At 38.0% G+C, this 8,479-nt stretch overlaps 1 non-coding gene across 1 annotated transcript; it reads left to right on the top strand.

Annotated features, from left to right (window-relative positions):
• Positions 1-6,489: 6,489 nt before the first annotated feature.
• LOC123942886 lies at positions 6,490-6,596 on the top strand. Its single transcript, XR_006818517.1, has one exon. It is a non-coding gene; the product is annotated as a U6 spliceosomal RNA (small nuclear RNA).
• The last annotated feature ends 1,883 nt before the right edge of the window (positions 6,597-8,479 follow it).

Below are 8,479 nucleotides of genomic sequence, written 5' to 3'. Positions count from 1 at the left end.
GAGCACACACCAAAATATTGGGAGACAAGGGACATAGGCCTGACACTGCCTCAGTGTACTGTGGGAACTTAGGTTATCTGTGCCTCCTTGTCCTCAGCTGTTCCCTAATTGCAGAAGTTGAAGTAACTTTCATCTGTGAAATCACATGTGCTCATTTCCTTCACTCTGAATTCTACAAACCCATAATATTATGCTGCCTTTGTCAGTGTTCATCCCCTTTAACAAATTCTTTTCAACAACTAATAAAATCCCATCTTTCCTAGAAAAATTTCCTTGGCTTTCGAAGATACATTGGGACCCAGGATGTGATCTATTCTGGAGAAGGTTCCATGTGCACTAGAGAAGAATGTGTATTCTGTTGCTTTGGGATGAAATGTTCTGAATATATCTGTGATGTCCATCTGGTCCAGTGTGTCATTTAAGGCCTTTATTTCCTTGTTGATCTTTTGCTTGGATGATCTGTCCATTTCAGTGAGGGGAGTGTTAAAGTCCCCTACTATTATTGTATTATTATTGATGTGTTTCTTTGATTTTGTTATTAATTGGTTGATATAGTTGGCTGCTCCCACGTTAGGGGCATAGATATTTAAAATTGTTAGATCTTCTTGTTGGACAGACCCTTTGAGTAGGATATAGTGTCCTTCCTCATCTCTTATTATAGTCTTTGGCTTAAAATCTAATTGATCTGATATAAGGATTGCCACCCCAGCTTTCTTCTGATGCCCATTAGCATGGTAAATTGTTTTCCACCCCCTCACTTTCAATCTGGAGGTGTCTTCGCGTCTAAAATGAGTTTCTTGTAGGCAACATACTGATGGGTTTTGTTTTTTTATCCATTCTGATACCCTGTGTCTTTTGATTGGGGCATTTAGCCCATTAACATTCAGGGTAACTATTGAGAGATATGAATTTAGTGCCATTAGTAGCCTGTAAGGTGACTGTTACTGTATATTGTCTCTGTACCTTTCTGATCTACTACTTTTAGGCTCTCTCTTTGCTTAGAGGACCCCTTTCAATATTTCCTGGAGACCTGGTTTGGTGTTTGCAAATTCTTTCAGTTTTTGTTTGTCCTGGAAGATTTTGATCTCTCCTTCTATTTTCAATGATAGCCTAGCTGGATAGAGTATTCTTGGCTGCATGTTTTTCTCGTTGAGTGCTCTGAATATATCATGCCAGCTCTTCCTGGCCTGCCAGGTCTCTGTGGATAAGTCTGCTGCCAATCTAATATTTTTACCATTGTATGTTACAGACTTCTTTTCTCGGGCTGCTTTCAGGATTTTCTCTTTGTCACTAAGACTTGTCAATTTTACTATTAGGTGATGGGGTGTGGACCTATTCTTGTTGACTTTGAGGGGGGTTCTCTGCATCTCCTGGATTTTGATGCTTGTTCCCTTTGCCATATTAGGGAAATTCTCTCCAATGATTCTCTCCAATAGACCTTCTGCTCCCCTCTCTGTTTCTTCTTCTTCTGGAATCCCAATTATTCTAATGTTGTTTCGTCTTATGGTGTCACTTATCTCTCGAATTCTCCCCTCATGGTCCAGTAGCTGTTTGTCCCTCTTTTGCTCGGCTTCCTTATTCTCTGTCATTTGGTCTTCTATATCACTAATTCTTTCTTCTGCCTCATTTATCCTAGCAGTGAGAGCCTCCATTTTTGATTGCACCTCATTAATAGCTTTTTTGATTTCAACTTGGTTAGATTTTAGTTCTTTAATTTCTCCAGAAAGGGCTTTAATATCTCCAGAGAGGGTTTCTCTAATATCTTCCATGCCTTTTTCGAGCCCGGCTAGAATGTTCAGAATCGTCATTGGAACTCAGAATCTTGTTATATCTGAAATCCTCTCTAACGTGAGATATTGCTAGAAAACCAGGAAAAACTAGAGTATGAACTGACATTGAAAGTGAGCAAATTACTCATGAAGTGTATGTGTATAATATTTCACAGCCATGGGTATAATATTGCATTGGAAGTTAACAGGGTAGAAAAGAAGTGTGAGGAAGGGTTCTGTGAAGATTCCATAGTAATCGAAGCAAAGGGTCATGGTCACCTCGTGTGGCAACCCACAAGAGAGCCACTCACGACCCCTGCCAGAGACAGCCAGTTGGGAGGATTGAGCACACTGGGGAACAAAACTGGGCCATTCATGCCCAACATTGGACTTCTTTAATGGAAATCTTTGCTCTGGGGCTTCCTATAGGCCTGCCTGAGACTCAGAGTTGTACTGCAGTATGAAGTTCTTCCTACTCAATTCCTTCCTTTCTCTGATGTCAGATCTGCATCAATCATAATCTGAAAGTTTTCCCTATCAGCTCCTACTCTCCTTTATTCTTCATAGGCATCCCCCCAGTTAAGCTTTTGCACAACTTATTCCATCTTGATGTTTGCTTCTTAAAGGACCCAGCATAACACATATGACTACTCGGAATAATTAATATTCTAGACTCTCTGGCATCCAAGTGTGACCATTTCACTATGTGGCTTTAAGGGCATATGATGTGTAATAACCTTAAAGTGACCTACCAGGAGGTAGGTCTCTTCTTCAGGGCCTCTGTTCTGCTAGCTAAAATGTGGGCTAGAGATTAGGTTCACAGCAGCTAACTCAGATTATGATGTGGAAGCGATATATTTAGGATTGGGGCTATAGATCACTGATGGTAGAGAAACTGTCATATCAACCTAGATAATCCAAGTTTACACAAGAGAAAAAAATAGTCAGTGATATTTTCACTTTTCTATCAAACAGCACAATGTAATTCTAACTTACATAGGTCCCTGCACTTCAGGGAAGTGGGTAAGAGGCAAATAAAACACTCATTAAACAGGAACCAATGCATGATGGCAGAGAATAGTTTGTCTCACACACACAAACACACACACTAAAACTCTCAGAAAAGGGGACACCGTTGCCACCTAGACTATTTGGGAAATTCATAACCTGGATTTTGAAAGACAATTAGATATAGAAAGGAGGATTGTAGACTGAGAAAAGAACCCGAGTATACCACTCTTTTAGGGTTAGAAAGAGACTACTGTCCATGCCATAGAGGTGGTTTGGTGACAAAAAGTTCAAAATAAAATTAGGTGGGGGGAACCTTGACAAATCTGCTTAGGCAATATATCCTAAAGAAACCTTGCTGGTTATTTGCCTTTTGGCTGTGGTCTATCCCCTGCCCTTCTCTACTCTGCTGTGTATTTCAAGGGCCTGATCCCTGAAGCCACACTTACCAGGAGTCTCTGACTAATATTTTCTCAGCTGGGTTTGGCCAATGGGAAGTATTGGCTGGACTCTGGAGAACAGGAAGATAGACAAAATTGGGGTGTATCTTTATCTGACTCTTTTTCAATCAACATCTCCAGTGGTTGTTTTATCTTTTCAGTGATTCAGTCTTCTGCTGCACAGCCCTGGCTCCTGGCCCAGACACATTCTTTCCTCCCTGTGTTCCTCTTGCCCTAGGGGTCATATTGTCTTCCTGCAGTTTCTTATCTTGATATCACCTCACTTTTCCCTCTTTGTTCTTGTAGCACTTTTGACAACTTCACAACAAACTTCCTGTGTTAATGTCCTCCTATGAAATTACCTGGTTTAGCAGATTGTGTTGCTACCTTGTGCCTATGTCTACAACATTCATTTATATACATCCAAGCCTGCTTAATGTAAATATCTGCACTTACTGGTCTTAAGGTCTTATTTAGCCTCAAGAGCACATGTGGTCATGCATAAGGAAAACTAAAAGTGACAAAGAGTCGGTGTCTGCAGAAGTGGACAATGATGGACAGGGAGCTGGTGAATAAAAACCAGATTCTTCAACCTGGAGCAGAGGATGGTAGATAACTCTAAGTTGTAAACCACAGTGTTTCTCCTATTTCCCTAGAGAGATAGAGTTCCAGTTGTCCATGGCAGTAATTGTTTGGTCATGTACACTTTATTTTGGCATCTTTCTCCTATTTTATTTCTCCACTTCTCTACCAGTTTACCAAATAAACTACTTGCATTTGAATCCTTGTCCCAGGGTCAACTTCTAGAGAAATCTAAACCAAGATAACTGGTTGAGTTTGATATCTCAGGCAAGATGCTAAATCATGCAAAACCCTTTCTTGACCCTCCATGCGCATCCATCTTCCAGAGCTTACTGTATAAAACCTTTATCAAACTAGCACTTACTTCTTAAAGTTGAAATTGTCCATTTACATTTCTCATGTTTTGAAGAAATTGTAAACTGCAATCTTCCACTTAGTGCTTTTCCTGGCAAAAAATAGCAGTCTATTAAGTATTTGTTGAATAAAATAATGAGCGAATAAACAAGATGAAAGAAAGACTGGGATGGGGAAAATTCTCACCATTGTTCTCAACACAGTGCTTAGCAAGTCAGAAGATAATCAATAAATATCTATCAATGGAACTAATAACAGTGGATTTGGTGATAACTAACTTGAAGTTTAGAGTTGGAGATTTGGGGCTGGATGAAGTCTTTGAAGAACTGCATAAACAGAAGAGAGAATATTGGTATTGGATAAGGTAATCTTGTAGCAAAAGGACTATAATTGACAAGTTTGGGAAAATATGAAATATAAATTCTAATGACATAATTTTTATGATATCCTTGAAAATGACATGACTCAAAAATCAAGGAGATAGCCAACATGTAATAATGAGAATTTCAAAATCAGACCAAAACAGAACATTTAGACAAAGGTGACTAGGTTCAGATACAATGTTTGAAAAATTAACTACAAATACCTTCATGAATGATACACTGAACTTAAAATTTATGTAAAAATTCATTTTCAAGTTAGCTTCACCATAATTGTGACTTATTAATCACATTTTTTTTCCTCAGAAAGTTGCTGAGAAGTTTTTGAGAGGTCATATTTTATCAGTCTTAAACTCTTTACTTAGTCTTTTAAAAAAGGATTTAGAAGGGCGTCTGGGTGGCTCAGGGTTAAGCTGCTACCTCCAGCTCAGGTCATGATCTCATGGTCCTGGGATCGAGCCCGCATCAGGCTCTCTGCTCAGCAGGGAGCCTGCTTCCCTCTCTCTCTCTCTGCCTGCCTCTCTGTCTACTTGTGATCTCTCTCTATCACATAAATAAATAAAATCTTTAAAAAAAAAGATTTAGAAGAATTATCCCCCCCACTCCCTTCGTATTTAGCCCAAAATATAATACATCAAAAAACATTTGATTTCTAAAAGTTTCTACTGGAAAACCAAACATAAATCTTCATGATAGTCTTATGTGTTTCCAGAATCAGGTCTTTCAAAAACTTACATTCCAGATAAATAATTATGGATGGATACAACAAAATCCTGGTGCCACATTATAGACACGCTATAATACAAATACACTAAATACTGTTTTTTAAGATTTTATTTATTCATTTAGAGAAAGGGAGGGTGCACACAGGTGTGCTCAGAGCTCAGCATTGGCAAAGAGCAGGTGCTCAAGTCGGGGAAGGGTAGAAGGGGGAGGAAGGAGAGGGCCAAGCAGACTGGGGGCTGAGCAGGTTCGATGACCCTGAGATCACAACCTGAGCCAAAATCAAGAGTCTGATGCTTAACCGACTGAGACACTCAGGCGCCCTGTCTGTTTGTTTTTAACAAACATTTCCTAAGATAAAAATTTTATGTCATGAATCCTGGGGAAAGCCAGACATCATTGACAGTGACTCTTGATGAAAGGGGGAAAAAAAATCAATCTGAAAAGATTGCTTATTGTTTAAAGCTACTTGTCTGTCTGTTTCAGGCTGCATGGTAAATCTTTGTTTCTGTCTGAGAATTTTCATTCCTGATGAAAGACCCAGATAATTGTATATTTGGATAAATAGCCATGGCAACCTGTCCCAAGGCAATCCTCAATAATGTGATCTATGTGTTATAGCATTTTACCTGATTGTTAACTCTCAAGAGGATTTGGCAAGAAAGTAAATATCACTGGTATTCATTTTATTGTATCAAATATTTGTTTTTTTAATTTATACAAATCTACGAGAAACTATTACGTTTTAAATATAAATAATAGATGATGATATTTAAATAGTGATATGTGATATTTAAATACTGATAAATATCACTATTTAAAATAGTAAGAGATTTTATGTCTATGAAGTATGTGAAATTCTATGAGAAATTTTCCAGAAAAGAAAATCCATCTTCCTGGATCAGTCTACATCAATTCAACCTTCTTACTGCTATTCACCACTTAAATTCAAATACACCGTAAAAGACAGATAAAAATGCATCCTCTTATTTTGTTCCTTACTTACTCATCCCCTAGCTAACTATTTTATTTTATATTCTGTTAAAGCTTCATCTGCTAGAGAGAGTTTTTCCTGTAAGTTGATACTGTTGTTTCTATTATATTTGCCTACCCATCACCATTGTCATCACTTTCTGAGACATTAATAAATTTAGAATATGAAAAAATGACCAGCAACTGATGGAAATAGTCTACAGAACCGGTCAAATTAGGTTATACGTGACTCCCATCAGGGTGTTTGCTTCGGCAGCACATATACTAAAATGAGAACCATACAGAGAAGATTAACATGGCCAATGAGCAAGGATGACACAAAAATACATAACGCCCATCAGGTATCACTCCCTTTAAACAACCACATGGATTTAATACTGATGTGGAAGAGAAGGTAGAAATCTCTTTAAACATCTTCAATTCACAGATAAGAAAAGGGAGGGGCACAAAATTTAAAATGACCAAACAAAAATCCTATTATTGCAAGTTAACAACAAAGCACCCAGAGCCCAAATTCTCTGCCTCCCAGCTCAGGAAATTCTTTCATTATAGAATCATCTTAAGGTTTTCCGCTTCTTTCACATTGCATGTTTTGGCTAATTATTATCTTCCAAATATTATCTTCTAATATTATCTTCCAAAACATAATTTTAAATAGTATTTCATTGATAAAACTTTCATTTGATTCTAATATAAGGTTATTTATTCAACTGATTTGCTCAACAAATTTTTATTGAGAAAGTACTGTCCTGAGTTCTGAGACTATGGAAGCAAACAAAACAAACAAAACTCCCTGCCTTTGTTGGAACACTTCATCTAAATTACACATTACAATTTATAATTGTCATATTCCATCTTGGTCAGTACAACTGTATTTTGGTTACAATTGTTTTAGACCAGGAGCTGATGCCATTTCTGAGAGGAAAAATCTAAGTGACGAGAGCAGAAGTAGTTAGTCCAGTTTCAAAACCAGAATTACAGTGTACAGATAAGGGAATAAGGCAAATAAAGTATAGGAGAAAGATAGGGACAGCTTTCACAGTGCCAGGCTTATGGGAAGTCAAGAGTCTGACTGATAAATACCACTGAATGCAACAAGCATTTATTCAGCTCCCATGTGACTGTTAGCCCCGTTATCTTGTTTGATATTTAATTACGAACACCTAGAACTGTGTGTGCTACATCATAGATGTTCAATAAATATCCTGGAAATGAAAGAATTGATAATGTAAACCAGATACTGTACTAGATTACAGAGATACAAAGATTAATAAAATATGGTCCCATCTTGTAAGAAGCTCATAATCTCATAAGGGATCATAAATATATTTATTAAATGTCTTCCATTAATAAAACACTATGCTAGGCACTGCATTAAAGAAAAATAAAAACAAATAAAACACAATCCTTCTTCGGCACCTGCGTGACTCAGTCAGTTAAATGTCTGCCTTCAGTTCAGGTCATGGTCCCAGGGTCCTGGGATAGAGCCCAGCTTAGCAGGGACCCTGATTCTCCCCCTCCTTCCCGCTCATGCTCTCTTTGTCTCTCTCTGTCTTGCAAATAAAATAATCTTAAAACTCTTTCACACACACACACACACACACACACACACACACACACACACTCTCTCTCCTCTCAAGGAGCTTACTTTAGAATAAATATTTTGAAAAACCAGACCATGGACAGATTCCATTTTTCACTGGTTGGAATCAGAACAGTTTTCTTGGAGCAGCGATGTTTGAGTCAGGTCCGTGACTTCAGTTGGACTATTACTACCTTTCTATGCTCATTCTCAGTAAGAAGCTTTGAAGAAGACTTGGTCAAATAAGAATTGAACTAATAAAAGCCCTTAAAAGGGGAAACAACCAAATACCTAGGTAATGTTTAAGGTTCTTTGGCTCCTTGTATAATTGTCCTCCCCATCTTAGCAGAATAATTCAAAATGATGTGCAGTTCCCAAAATAGAATGTGTTTCCATTTTTACAAGCGGTCCTTGTCTCTGACCACTATTGTTTTCTCTGCCAAAGGTGACCTCCCAAAAAATGTGTCCTGTACTGTGTCTCTCCAAGAGTACCCTGAGGCTGATTTGCTAGGAGGATTCATAAAACTAAGCATACATCATACAGTTATAATTTATTACAACTAAAGGATACAAATACATAGGAGCAAGGGAGAAAGTGAAGGAGTGACATATGGAGGAAACCAGACACAAGTTTCCAGGATCCTCTTC

Source organism: Meles meles, chromosome 5 (genome assembly GCF_922984935.1).
Source record: "Meles meles chromosome 5, mMelMel3.1 paternal haplotype, whole genome shotgun sequence".
Classification (NCBI taxonomy): Eukaryota; Metazoa; Chordata; class Mammalia; order Carnivora; family Mustelidae; genus Meles; species Meles meles.
This window is presented reverse-complemented; position numbering and strand designations above follow the sequence as displayed.